This window comes from Macrobrachium nipponense, chromosome 19, assembly GCF_015104395.2.
Source record: "Macrobrachium nipponense isolate FS-2020 chromosome 19, ASM1510439v2, whole genome shotgun sequence".
NCBI lineage: Eukaryota > Metazoa > Arthropoda > Malacostraca > Decapoda > Palaemonidae > Macrobrachium > Macrobrachium nipponense.
This window is the reverse complement of record NC_061088.1, coordinates 83,736,607-83,751,390: the sequence shown is the minus strand read 5'-3', so window position 1 is coordinate 83,751,390 and position 14,784 is coordinate 83,736,607. Positions and strand designations below refer to the sequence as shown.

The window sequence follows — 14,784 nt, the reverse complement described above, 5'->3', positions numbered from 1 at the left end:
TGCTATATTCGAGTGTGGTTTAGAAGAATGCTATATTCTAGTGTAAAGAAGAATTTAGAGTCTAGTATAGTTTTTAGATGAAGGCTATAGTCTAGTGTGGTTTAGAAGAATGCTATAGCCTAGTGTAGTTTAAAAGAATGCTATAGTCTAGTGTAGAGAAGAATTTATAGTCTAGTATAGTTTTTAGAAGAATGCTATAGTCTAATGTAGTTTAGAAGAATGCTATAGTTTAGTGTAGTCTAGAAGAATGCCATAGTCTAGTGTATAGTTTAGAAGAATGCTGTAGTCTACTGTGTTTTAGAGGAATGCTATAGTCTAGTGTAGTCTACCACCAAAGGCGTATAAACTTCCAAAATAACATAAACAGAGAGTTTACGGTTTATTTACTTCTACGTCCTCCACTGAATTAAGTTTTACGGTTCTGCTAATGAAAAGCCACGTCTTACTACTACTACTACTACTACCATTACTACTACAACTTTAGTTCATTTAGTTAAGATCATTCGCCGAGACACGTTGGATTGCTGGAGTGTTAACTGCCCACTTGGAAAGCTTTTCAACAACGACCTTGTTGAAAGGAACGATACACTTGTCCCTAAAAAGAAAGAAAGAAAATCTTCGTTCGTCTCCGGTTTCTGCGGCCAGTGTTTCTCTGAGTACCCTGTGTTCTGTGGTATAAACACGGGTTAAGTATAGTTCTTCCTTGTGTGAGTGTGTGCGTGCGCTTGTGTAAAACGATCGAACGAGATTTTTGCAAGAGTTTTTACGTCTCGTGAGCATTGATTGATGGTAATGAACGTTGCCGTTTATAATGATTTAACGTGAGTAGACCATTAAAACCTTCAGTGTGGAATGTGAGCTATAATGGTTGACGTTGAATAAACAATAAATTGTAATGCAAATTATCATCACATATGACACCCCGATTTATGATGTTTTGGGAAGTATTGTCACAATAGTTGTCACTATATTCCGTAATGAGAAACCAATTGGTGTTGTTTTAGTGAGCCTTAACGCGCATGGCCTGCTTTACAATTTGATTTCCGTCATAATCACTAGGAAGCTTTTATTAACCAAAAGAGAGTGAAATTTGACAAAGCATCCAGTGGTTGAAATGAATATTATTATGATCAAAATGTGCACTTTTTTTATTATTTTGAATCTCAGAGGGGTATTTCTACAGAAGCAATCCGCGGTGGCTTAGACTATGGCAATTGACTGATTCCTATGTTATTTGAGTTACTGTACAAGATTTAAAAGTAATATCCATTCGGGCGGCTGTAACTAAGCAGTAATTGACCTTTGAAAGTTACATAATAGCCGCACCAAACTCAAAGGTATATTAAAGTTTAGTTCCAACCAAACGAACAAAATATTCCTTACAACCCTTGTAAGCAACTAAAATAACATAGAAAAGGTCAATTGCCATAGTCTAAGTCACCGAAGAACGGTCCTATAGGAAGGTACCAAGTATTCGTTACGGTGAAGGCAATGTAAACACAGCCGCCATGTTTAAATTCCCCAACCACCACGGAGCATATGTTCACTAAGGGGGGGGGGGTAAGGTGGAAGGTACGAGTTGTCTTAGCAGCACCCCACTGAATAGTAACATACCTTGACGCAACTTTTCGGCGAAAGCCTAACACTCACTTTCCTAAACATAATAATTAAGAATAATGTTTGGACCTTACCTTAAAGGGGTGGAGGGTGGGGGTACACAGCAGCAGCTGCTTTTAAGAATGCGTGAGGCGGGTCTTGGGTTCCTCAAAATGCACGCTTGAAATAAGCCAACAGCCAAGTACCCGACGAAGTTATACATTCTCCTCCCGTATCTTGGAGTCGACTGAATGGGGGCAAAAGACCTGCTTTCTCAGGAGGCCATGGTCCTGGCAAAAACCGATTAGTCGTCATAATTACCCGAGTAAAAGGCAGAAAATCTTTGTAACTCATGTAACAATTGTTACATGAAGTTGGCAAAGAGTTCCTGGTGAGGGCTGGGGCGAGCGTGAAGTAGATGCAGCAGTGGATGTCATGGCGGCAGATTCAAACAGTGTTTGGAGTTCTACAGTTAGGAGGTGGCAGGAGGCCAGACCGTAGAAAACAGGGTAGGAGAGGTGGGTGGAGTAGTAAAAATGCTTTGATGCTATTGGTTGAGGCAGGGTGGGGCTGAGGTAAATGAACAGCACTTAACAAGATAAGTTGGCAATGTTAAGGTAATAAAAGTAAATGGGGTAGTTAAGGACTAAATGTAATGTGGGATGGGTTCAAAATATGAATAATACAAATACATATATAAAAACGGCCCAGGAGGGGGTGGGATTTAAGTCCTGGGTGGTAAAGTGTAATAGGGCCTATAGTTGTTTTAATAATACAAAAGACCAAATTAAACATAGGTTAGCATATAACAAAACTAATTAACTTTGTAGGGGATGTTGCCTGACCAGGGTGGGGTTGGCCTGCGGTAACCCCCCTTAAAGAACCAAACCAACCTAACATAACCTAACCTACAGGGGATGTAACCTTACCTAGTAGGGAACTTAACCTAGTAGGGCAATGTTCCTGACCAGGGGGGATTTGCCCCCCATGCCCCCCCTACCCCCCTTAAAGCCCTACCTAACCTAGTAAGGAATGTAACCTAACCTAAACCTAGTAGGGAATATTGCCTGACCAGGGGCTTCGCCCCCCGTATCCCCCCTTAAAGCCTAACCTAACCTAGTAGGGAAACATTGCCTGACCAGGGGGGTTGGGGGGCTTCGCCCCCCCGTACCCCCTTAAAGGCCTAACCTAACCTAGTAAGGAACGTAACCTAACCTAACCTACTGTATGGGAAATACTAGGCCTAACCTAACCAAGTAAGGAATGTAACCTAACCAACCTAACCTAACCTAACCTAACCTAGTAGGGTAATATTGCCTGACCGGGGGCTTGGCCCCCCTGTACCCCCCCTAAATAAAAGCCTAACCTAACCTAGTAAGAATGTAACCTAACCAACCTAACCTAACCTAACCTAGTAGGGAATATTGCCCCCTGACCAGGGGGGCTTCCCCCCCGCCCCCCCGTACCAATAGGGGGGTTAAAGGCATAACCTAACCTAGTAGGGGAATGGTAACCCCCCGTAACTAAGCCTAACCTAAACCTAGTAGGGAATATTGTGACCTGGGGCCAGGCTTCGCCCCCCCGTACTTACCCCCCTTAAAGGCCTAACCTAACCTAGTAAGGAACGTAACTAACCTAACCTAGTGGGAAGGAAATACCTAAGCCTTAACCGGGGGTTAATCCTAGTAAGGAATGTACCTAACCACCCAACCTAACCTAGTAGGGAATATTGCCTGACCAGGGGGGCTTCGCCCCCCCGTACCCCCCCTTAAAGGCCTAACCTAACCTAGTAAGGAATGTAACCATAACCAACCTAACTAACCTAACCTAAGTAGGGAATATTGGCCTGACCAGGGGGGTCTCGCTACCCCCCCTTAAAGGCCTAACCTAAACCTAGTAAGAAGTAACCTAACCTAACCTAAGTAAGGGAAATACTAGGGGGCCTTAACCATGGTAACCCCTAGTAAGGAACGTAACCTAACCTAACCTAGTAGGGAAATACTAGGCCTAATGTAACCTAGTAAGGAATGTAACCTAACCAACCTAAACTAACCTAGTAGGGAACATTGCCTGACCATGGGGGCTTCGCCCCCCCATACCCCCCTTAAAGGCCTAACCTAACCTAGTAAGGACGCAACCTAACCTAACCTAGTAGGGAAATACTAGGCCTAACGTAACCTAGTAAGAATGTAACCTAACCTAACCTAACCTAGTAGGGAATATTGCCTGACCATGGGGGGCTTCGCCCCCCCGTACCCCCCTTAAAGGCCTAACCTAACCTAGTAAGGAATGTAACCTAACCAACCTAACCTAGTAGGGAATGTTGCCTGACATGGGGGCTTCGCCCCCCGTACCCCCCCTTAAAGGCCTACCTAACCTAGTAAGGAATGTAACCTAACAACCTAACCTAGTAGGTAACCAAGTAGGGAATGTAACCTAACCAACCTCCCCCCCCCCCCCCCCTCCCCCCCCCCCCCCCCCCCCCCCGGTATCCACCCTTGAACTAACCACCTAGCCTAACGGGTAACCCCTTCAAGGAAGTAAAAGTTAGTAGGTAAACCAACATATAACAACAAACCTAACCCTAAGGGTATGTTGCCTAACCGGGGGATGGGATTCGGCCCCCAGTAGGTAAAATGACATATAAACCTAACTTTGATGGGTGGAAGTGAAAATGTAAAAAGTAACCATACATAACTGCATAATAGTAAGGAAACTGGAAGGGAGGTGTAAATTGTAATGTCTGTAAAAGTGTATAATGGAAATATCGAAATGTAGGTTTTATAAAAAAATAATGGCAAACTTTAAAATCTAGATATTGGTATCGGTGAGAAATGCATTGTAAATGGTGTAACGTAAAGAGCCAGTCGTGAATACTGGAAAGGGGAGGATTGACCTTGTGTATAAATGATAGGGTGTGTATGTAATATGCAACGCAATGTGCAATTTCACGTAACAGGTAGGTATCGAAACGTTCCTAAAACTGAGTTTCTATATCAACACGTAGGCATTTTTAGGTGTCTGTCCTCAATTATAACATAATATTTCAAGTTATATATGGTGAAATGATTAGGTGGGGATATTTCAAAAACAGTTTATTATACAAATACTATGGAAAAATGAAAAGGAATAAACACTAGAATTCACACATGTTTAATAAACAAATTAGGTAAATGCTTTTATGTAACTCAACGTATGGTTACCAGCCAGGGTTCCCAGATGACACCACTACCAACCAGCCAAAGTCTACCATGAAACCAGCCAAAATCCCGCCAAATGGAAATCCAAACCAACCCAAATAACCGGCAAAATATGTGCGTATATTATCTTTATAAATGTATATTTTTTTTTTATCATATATATGCTTGTATAGCGGCATCATAGTTTTAGTTAGATAATATAAACTAATATAAGAATACAGGAAAAAAACGAAAGAATGAATTGAAATTTTGAAATGAGGCTCGTTCTCTGAGAATCCGGCGGCCTGTTTTGTGGTCGTCTGGTGTGTGTGATTTTTATTTTAATTCCATCTACATATTTTGCTGAAATGTTACCAAGTTTTTACTGAAAACCTATTCAAATCCCAAGATTTTTCCTGAAAACCTTCAAAAATTCCCAATCTGGGGAGTTATTCCTCAAACGTGGGATCAGTGTTTAGCTCAAATAGAAAGTATTTGAAAACCAGCCAAAATACCACTAACCAGCCAAAGTGAATTTTTACCCACCAAATTAGGAAAAAAGCCAAATTTGGTGAGAAAACTGCAATCTGGGAACCCTGTACCACCCAATCCTTCACTCAGTCCGGTAGCAACGTAGGGGTCTTACTGTAACGTGTTTGGCTAAATACATTGTATCCCTCCCGTAACCCCATTTCTTTCTTTCCTCACTAAGCAGTCTGAGTTTTAGGCCAAAAGCTCCCTTACAGTTAGCGCATGCGCAGTAGCATTAGCGCATGCGTAGTAGGATTCAGTGTTGTGGTAGTAGTAGTAGTAGACGAATATGGATGTGGAACGGCTCCACTATCGCTAGTTTTGTTATCTCTTCCGCCTGTATTTCGTGTTTTTTAAAAGTGATAAAATGTGGGAAATACCACAATAACACGGCAAAATCACCCCAAGTGGTTTCTCCCCACCCAAAACCCCGGTTCCCACTGGGGGTCCCCCTTACCGTAGGATAGAGTTAGGGTTTTGTCCCCACCCAAAACCCCGGTTCAATGGAAGGGAATCCCCTTTACCGTAGGATAGAGTTCAAAGGTAAATTAGAGTCGTCCGAATAAATATTACTTCATATTCTTGTTCAGGGGTAAACTGCATAGAAAAACCGCAACTGCCATACTCTGGGGCCGCCGCGGATAGGTACACTAGATCTACCCTCAGAGGCAATGTCCTTTCCTGAACAGCAAATGAAGGGCATTCTCATAGTATGATTCATGTTACTCTGAAGCCCTAAGTCAAGGAATTCATAAGCTGAGAACATCGAATGTTGAGTGGTATCATGAAAAATGAAGGAAATTCCCCGTGATACTGATATCATGAAAAGTGGAATATGTAGCTCCTCTAGTCTCAACCTATTCCCTGTGGTATTGTGACTTCAAGTTAAAGAAATGACTGTGGTATTATTATTTCAGATTCAAGACGTGACTGTGTGTTGTGACTTCAAGTTCAAGAAATGACTGTGGTATTGTGACTTTGAAGTCCAAGAAATGACTGTGGTATTGTGACTTCAAGTTCAAGAAATGACTGTGGTATTGTGACTTCAAGTTCAAGAAATGACTGTGGTATTGTGACTTTAAAGTCCAAGAAATGGCTGTGGTATTGTGACTTCAAGTTCAAGAAATGACTGTGGTATTGTGACTTCAAGTTCAAGAAATGACTGTGGTATTGTGACTTCAGGTTCAAGAAATGACTGTGGTATTGTGACTTCAAGTTCAAGAAATGACTGTGGTATTGTGACTTTAAAGTTCAAGAAATGACTGTGGTATTGTGGCTTCAATTTCAAGAAATGACTGTGGTATCGAGAAACCCAAATCAAGGAAATATCTCGGTACCATTTATTTCAAGACAGTTCCTGTGGTATCGCGAATGTAAAGCCTAAAGACATCATTGTTTTCTCGTGAAGTCAAAGCATAGCAAGTAAGGGTGCTCTGTCGTACCCAGAAATTGATTCGAGTTAGTACTGTCAACATACACAGAGGAAGAATTTCTCGTGGCTCCATGAATGTACAACGAAGGCGAACTGTGGTATTCAATTTATCATTGAGGAATTACTGTGGCATCGTAATCTTCAAGTTATTTCAAGTCCATTCATATGGTGATACCCAACTTTAATAGTGTATGTACATCGCCACTACAAGTTAAAGGAAATTTTTTATGGCATAATGAATCGCAAGTTTAAAGACTAACACCACAGAAAACTGCTGGGGGCTTCGGCCATCAAAAGTCAAGGTAGATATAATTTGTATTTCCATCTTTTTTTTTATTGCACCGACATTTATTAGATATAATATGCGGCTGCACAGGGCTTTATTACAGATCGCAGTTATTTGCAAAGGTTAATTACCTCAATGCTGTTCATCAAATATGTATATAAAGCGTAGTACATCGCGTTTGATAACTTACGTCATTATCCAATATTAGTTGATAACTTTATTCAAAAGTAATTATGAATGATGGAAATTGGCTCCGATGATAAGTTATTGTGACCATGAATTAAACAGATATATTGTGAATATTAATTAGGACGTGATGCAGATGTGTTTTCGATGGAAAACCCGCGGTTGATTTTAAATGGAAAAAATAGAAAACTTTTGAGACATATAAAAATATTGAAGTAGTTTGGATTTAACTTTGACTTTGTAAAATAATCCCCGTGGCATTTATACTTATGTTACTTAAAATACTGATTATATTATATATATATATATATATATATATATATATATATATATATATATATATATATATATATATATTGTCTATCGTCAAAGCGAGGAACTGATTGTCTAGCGTCAAGCAGGATGAATTGTCTAGTGTCAACGATTATTCTAACGAGAATGTATAAAAGAGATTTTTTTGCACTGAATTTGTATCTGAAATGCTTTCATTGCAGATAAGGAAAAATATTATTATTATTATTATTCTTATTATTCATTATTATTATATTTAGGTAGATGAAACCTATTCACATGGAATAGCACACCAAAGGGGCCATAGACGAAATTCAAGCTTCCAAAGAATATGTTGGTTTCAACCTCCCACCGCTAAAGACCCCACACTGCGGCAGTAACTGATCATGATACAGAGCCCGTGATTTTTTTCATCGTCTTGGACAAGTCGCGAACTCGCGGCACCTGAGAGCAGCATATCACGACACTACCGACCATACCAGCGGACCAGCTAAATCTCCGTGTTTTGTCGTTTTCCCATGAAACCGCTAAAAATCAGAGGGTGGGGATGGGGGAAGGGGAGGGGGTTAATAAGCCACCGCAGAGACAGTAAACACGGTATTATGATATATGACCATGAGAACTCATTGTTCCTTTTAACATAATTCCTGTCTTTATTATCCCGCGGAGCACTCAGCCGTTCAGCCCTTGGGACTTCGACTGTGACGGTCTGAAACGTTCTGTTGAGGGGAGTATAGGGATTAGGGAGGGAGGTACACAATACCGTGAAATGAATGGATTTAGTGGCAATGCTTTTTCGGCCCTCTAAAAGGGATAAGCGAGAGTAACTCACTCTCTCTTTCTCTCTTATTTGCAACGGGAAAATACACATTTTTAATGGATTTCTTTCAACGTGTTTTAACGTAATGCTCGGCACTTGACATCTCTTTTTTGGAACGTGATTTCGCTTCAGATTCATTAGTTGAATCGCTCGACCTGACCCATAGAAGGCTAGTGGGCCGTCAGTGCACCTTATGCGGTGCACGGGAGGCATCACTTTAAGGTTCTTGCAGCGTCCCTTCGGCGTCTAGCGGCGACCTCTTTCAATCCTTTTACTGTACCACCGTTCATATCTTTCTTCAATATTGCTATCCACCCTCTCCTAACATATTCTCTTTCTTCTATCGTGCTCTCCACCTATTCCTAACATGTTCTCTTTCTTCCATCTTGCTCTCCGCCCTTTCCTACCATATTCTCTTTCTTCTATCGTGCTCTCCACCCTTTCCTAACATATTCTCTTTCTTCCATCTTGCTCTCCGCACTTTCCTAACATATTCTCTTTCTTCCATCTTGCTCTCCACCCTCTCCTAACATATTCTCGTTCATCTTGCTCTCCACCCTCTCCTAACATATTCTCTTTCTTCCATCTTGCTCTCCACCCTTTCCTAATATATTCTCTTTCTTCTATCGTGCTCTCCACCCTTTCCTAACATATTCTCTTTCTTCCATCTTGCTCTCCGCCCTTTCCTAACATATTCTCTTTCTTCCATCTTGCTCTCCACCCTCTCCTAACATATTCTCGTTCATCTTGCTCTCCACCCTCTCCTAACATATTCTCTTTCTTCCATCTTGCTCTCCACCCTTTCCTAACATATTCTCTTTCTTCTATCGTGCTCTCCACCCTTTCCTAACATATTCTCTTTCCCTTCCATCTTTGCTCTCCGCCCTTTCCCTAACTAACAAATATTCTTCTCTTCCATCCTTAAAAGCTCTCTTTATCATCTCTAACATATTCTCTTTCTTCCATCTTGCTCACTCCACCCTCTTTCTAACATATTCTCTTTCTTCCTCTTCTCTCCATCCATTACCTAACAGTATTCCACTTATTCTTCCTTTATCTTCTCTCTCCACCCATTCCTAACATATTTTTCTTTCTTCCATCATTCTCTCCACCTCTCCTCTAACATATTCTCTTTCTTCCTTCCACTCTGCTCTCCACCCATTCCTAACATATTCCACTTCTCTCCACCCTCTTGCTATTCTTTCTTCCATCACATCTAACATATTCTCTTCTTCCTCTTCCCCCATCATTCTCCTCTTCCACCCTCTCCTAACATATTCTCTTTCTTCCATCTTCCCGCTCTCCACCCATTTCCTAACATATTCTCTTTCTTCCATCTTGCTCTCCCCCACCCTTCCTAACATATTCTCTTTCTTCCATCTTGCTCTCCACCCATTCCTAACATATTCTTTCTTTCATCTTGCTCTCCCCCTCCCCTTTCCCTTTCCCTAACATATTCTCTTTCTTCCCTGCTCTCCATTCCAATCTCTTCTACTTTATTCCTATTCTCTTTCTTGCCTCTCCAACATCTACGATTCCACTCTCTCTTCCTGCTCTCCAACCCAACCTCTTTATCTTCTCTCCACCCTTTAACCCTCTTTTCTTCCATCTTGCTCTCCACCCATTTCCTAACATATTCTCTTTCTTGCCTCTTGCTTTCCTCACTCCACTTTGCCTCAACCCACCAAAACTATTACTCTTTCTTCCATCCACCGACCTAACATCATGCTCTCCACCCAACCTCCCTAACATATTCTCTTTCGTTCACCCAAATTCATCTTGCTCTCACCCATTCCTAACATATTCTCTTTCTTCCATCTTGCTCTCCTCCCTTCCTAACATATTCTCTTTCTTTCCATCTTGCTCTCCACCCCTTCCGAACCAATATTCTCTTTCTTCCATCTTGCTCTCCCACCCATTCCTAACATATTTCTCTTTCATCTTGGCATCTCCGCTCATCTTGCTACTCCTAACATATTCTCTTTCTTCCATCTTGCTCTCCACCCATTTCCTAACATATTCTCTTTCTTCCATCTTGCTCTCCACCCTCAACTACCTAACATATTAACTCTTTCTTTCCTTTTTTCCATCTTGCCCTCCCACCCCCCTCACCCTTTCCTAACATATTAACTCTTTCTTCCATCTTGCTCTCCCCCACCCTTTCTAACATATTCATTTCTCATCTTCTCATCCTTGCGTACTCCACCCTTTCCTAACCATATTCATATTTCTTCCTTCCATCTTGCTCTCCACCCTCCAACACTATCTCTCTTCCACTTGCCCTCTTCTACCGATTCCTAACCATACTACTCATTCTTCCTTTCACCCTTGCTATTCTCCCTTTCTACTTTGCTAACCCATCCTAACATATTCTCTTTCTTCCATCTTGCTCTCCACCCATCCTAATCTCTTTCCACATATTCCAACTCTCTTTCTTCCATCTTGCTCTCCACCCATTCCTAACATTATTGCTCTTTCTTCCATCTTGCTCCTCGCACCCATTCCTAACAATATTCTTTCTTCTTTCCATCTTGCTCACCACCCATTCCTAACATATTCTCTTTCTTCCATCTTGCTCTCCACCCTCTTCTAACATATTCTCTTTCTTCCGTTTCCTCCATCTGCTCTACCACCCAAACATCTCTTTCTAATCATACATCTCTTTCTTCCATCTTGCTCTCTCACCCATTCCTAACATATTCTCTTTCTCTTCCATCTTGCTCTCCACCCTATCCTAACATATTCTCTTTCTTTCCATTCCATTCTTTGCTCTCCACCCGTTCCTAACATATTACTCTTTCTTCCATCTTGCTCTCCCCCACCCACCTCTCTACATACTTCTCTTTCTCCATCTTGCTCTCCACCCATTCCTAACATATTCTTCTTTCTTCCATCTTGCTCTCCACCCTCTACCTAACATATTCTCTTCTTCCATCGTTGCTCTCCACCCATTTCCTAACATTTCATTTCTCTTTCTTCCATCTTGCTCTCCACCACTATTCTAACATAGTCTCATCTTGCTCTCCACCTTTCCCATCCTAACATATTCTCTTTCTTCCATCTTGCTCTCCATCCATTCCTAACATATTACTTTTCCTTCCATCTTGCTCTCCATCCCATTTCCTAACATATTCTCTTTCTTCCATCTTGCCCCCCTCTCCTTCCTACCATTACCTAACATATCCATATTCTTTCCATCTTGCTCCATCCCACCCTTTCCTAACATATTCTCTTTCTTCCATCTTGCTCTCCACCCATTCCTCTAACATATTCTCTTTCTTCCATCGCTCTGCTCTCCACCCATTCATACCCTAACATATTCTCTTTCTTCCATCTTGCTCTCCACCCATTCCTAACATATTCTCTTTCTTCCATCTTGCTCTCCACCCATTCCTAACATATTCTCTTTCTTCCATCTTGCTCTCCACCCTCTTCTAACATATTCTCTTTCTTCCATCTTGCTCTCCACCCATTCCTAACATATCTCTTTCTTCCATCTTTCCATTCTTTGCTCTCCACCCATTTCCCTACATATTCTTCCTCTTGTTCTTCCATCTTGCTCTCCAACCCATATCCTAACATATATCTCTTTCTCCATCTTGCTCTCCACCTCTCCTAACATATTCTCTTCTTCCATCTTGCTCTCCACCCATTCCTAACATATTCTCTTTCTTCCATCTTGCTCTCCACCCATTCCTAACATATTCTCTTTCTTCCATCTTGCTCTCCACCCATTCCTAACATATTCTCTTTCCTTCTTTCTCCTCGCTCTCCAACCTCCCTTCCTAACATATTCTCTTTCTTCCATCTTGCTCTCCACCCATTCCTAACATTGTCTTTCTTCCATCTTGCTCTTCACCCCTCCCCCCTTCCTCTACAATATTCTCTTTCTTCCATCTTGCTCTGCCACCCATCTCCATCTTACATATTCTCTTTCATCCATCTTGCTCTCCACCCTTCCTAACATATTCTTCTTTCTTCATCTTTGCTCCATCCCTGGCTTTCTTCCACACCCTTTCCTAACCATATTCTTTCTTCTTCCATCTTGCTCTCCATTCCATTATTCTAGCATATTGCTTTTTCTCCACCCTCTTGCTCTCCAGTCCACACCCCCCCTAACATATTCTCTTTCTTCCATCTTGTCTCCACCCTCCACATTCCTGTCTACATATTCTCATTCTTCCATCTTGCTCTCCACCCTTTCCTCCTAACTATTTTCTCTTTCTTCCATCTTGCTCTCCACCCATTCCTAACATATTCTCTTTCTTCCATCTTGCTCTCCACCCATTCCTAACATATTCTCTTTCTTCCATCTTGCTCTCCACCCTTTCCTAACATATTCTCTTTCTTCCATCTTGCTCTCCACCCATTCCTAACATATTCTCTTTCTTCCATCTTGCTCTCCACCCTTCCTAACATATTCTCTTTCTTCCATCTTGCTCTCCACCCTCTCCTAACATATTCTCTTTCTTCCATCTTGCTTCTCCACCCTTCCTAAAACATTTCTCATTTCTTCCATCTTGCCTCTCCAACCCTCTCCTAACATATTCTCTTTCTTCCATCTTGCTCTCACCCATTCCTAACATATTCTCTTCTTCATCTTGCTCTCCACCCTTTCCTGACATATTTTCTCCTTTTTCCTTGTTCCTCCACCCCTCTCCTAACATATTCTCTTTCTTTCTCTTGTCTCCACCCCTTCCTAATATAGTTCTCTTTTTCCATCTTGCCACCCTCCACCCTCTCCTACATATTCTCTTCTTCCATCTTGCTCTCCACCCTCTCCTAACATATTCTCTTTCCTTCCATCTTGCTCTCCACCCATTTTCCTAATATAATTCTCTTTCTTCCATCTTGCTCTCCATACCCACCCATTCCTAACATATTCTCTTTCTTCCCATCTTGCTCTCCCACCCTCTCCTAACTATTCTCTTTTCTTCCATCTTGCTCTCCACTCCATTTCCTAACATATTCTCTTTCTTCCCTCTTGCTCTTCACCCTTTTCCAATAACCCAAAAAATAAAAAAAAAAAATTCCTATCTCTTTCTTACATCTTGCTCTCCGCCCTCTCTTACCCTAATTCTCTTTCCTTCCATCTTGCTATCCACCCTTTCCTAACAATTTCTTCGTTTCTTCCATCTGCTCACCCTCTCCTAACATCCTCTTTCTTCCATCTTGCTCTCCACCCTTTCCTACAATTTCTCTTTCTTCCTCTTGCTCCTCCACCCTTTCCTAACATATTTCTCATTCTTCCGTCTTGCTCTCCACCTTTCCTACATATTCTCTTTCTTTCCATCTTGCTCTCCACCCTCTCCAACATATTCTCTTTCTTCCATCTTGCTCTCCACCCTTTCCTAACTATTCTTCTTTCTTCCATCTTGCTCCTCCACCCATTCCTAACATATTCTCATTTCTTCCAGCTCTCTCCACCCTTTCCCTAACATTTCTTTCTTTCTTTCTTCCAAATCTTGCTCTTCCACCCTTTCCTAACATATTCTCTTTCTTCCATCTTGCTCTCCACCCATTCCTACATATCTCTTTCTTCCATCTTCCTCTCCAACCCATTCCTAACATATTCTCTTTCCTTTCCATCTTGCTCTCCACCTCTTCTAACCTATTCTCTTTCTTCCAATCTTGCTCTCCATTTCATCCTTCGTCTCCTAAACATAATTCTCTTTCCTTCCATCTTGCTCTCCACCCATTCCTAACATATTTCTCTTTCTTCCATCTTGCTCTCCACCCTCACTAACTATTCTCTTTCTTCCATCTTGCTTTTCTCCCCCTTCCATCCAACAATTCTTTCTTCTTCCATCTTGCTCTCCATCCTAACATTCCTAACATATTCTCTCTTCCATCTTGTTCTCCATCCTTCCTAACATATTCTCTTTCTTTCCATTCGTGCTCTCACCCACGCCTGCACGCCTTAACATATCTCAATTCTATACCTATCATGCTCTCCACCCTTCCTAACATATCTCTCTTCATTCTTGCGCTCCACCCTCTCCTACATATTCTCTTTCTTTCCATCTTTCCTCTTCCACCCTCTCCTAACATATTCTCTTTCTTCCATCTTGCTCTCCACCCTTTCCTAAACATATTCTCTTCTTCCATCTTGCTCTCCACCCCTCTCCCTAAACGTAGTTTCTCTTTCTCCTCTTGCTCACCCACATCTACATTTCCTAACAATTCTCTTCTTCCATCTTGCTCTCCCCCACCCATTCCTGAACATATATTCTTTCTTTCTTCCATCTTGCTCTCCACCCTTCCTAACATATTCTCTTTCTTCCATCTTGCTCTCCACCCAATTTTCCTAAAACATAATTCTCTTTGCTTCCATCTTGCTCTCACCCTCTTTTCTAACATATTCTCTTTCTTCCATCTTGCTCTCAACATCCATTCCTAACCAATATTCTCTTTCTTCCATCTTCCTCTCCACCCACCAATTCCTACTATTCTCTTTCTTTCC

At 41.6% G+C, this 14,784-nt stretch overlaps 1 long non-coding RNA gene across 1 annotated transcript in view; it reads left to right on the top strand.

The window, feature by feature from the left end:
• The window catches only part of LOC135213106 (uncharacterized), an 18,091-nt gene extending 10,673 nt beyond the window's left edge, over positions 1 to 7,418 (top strand). The window contains exon 3 of the long non-coding RNA XR_010314079.1: positions 6,224 to 7,418. This is a non-coding gene — a long non-coding RNA (uncharacterized LOC135213106). The remainder of the gene's footprint in view (positions 1 to 6,223) is intronic.
• Positions 7,419 to 14,784: the final 7,366 nt, after the last annotated feature.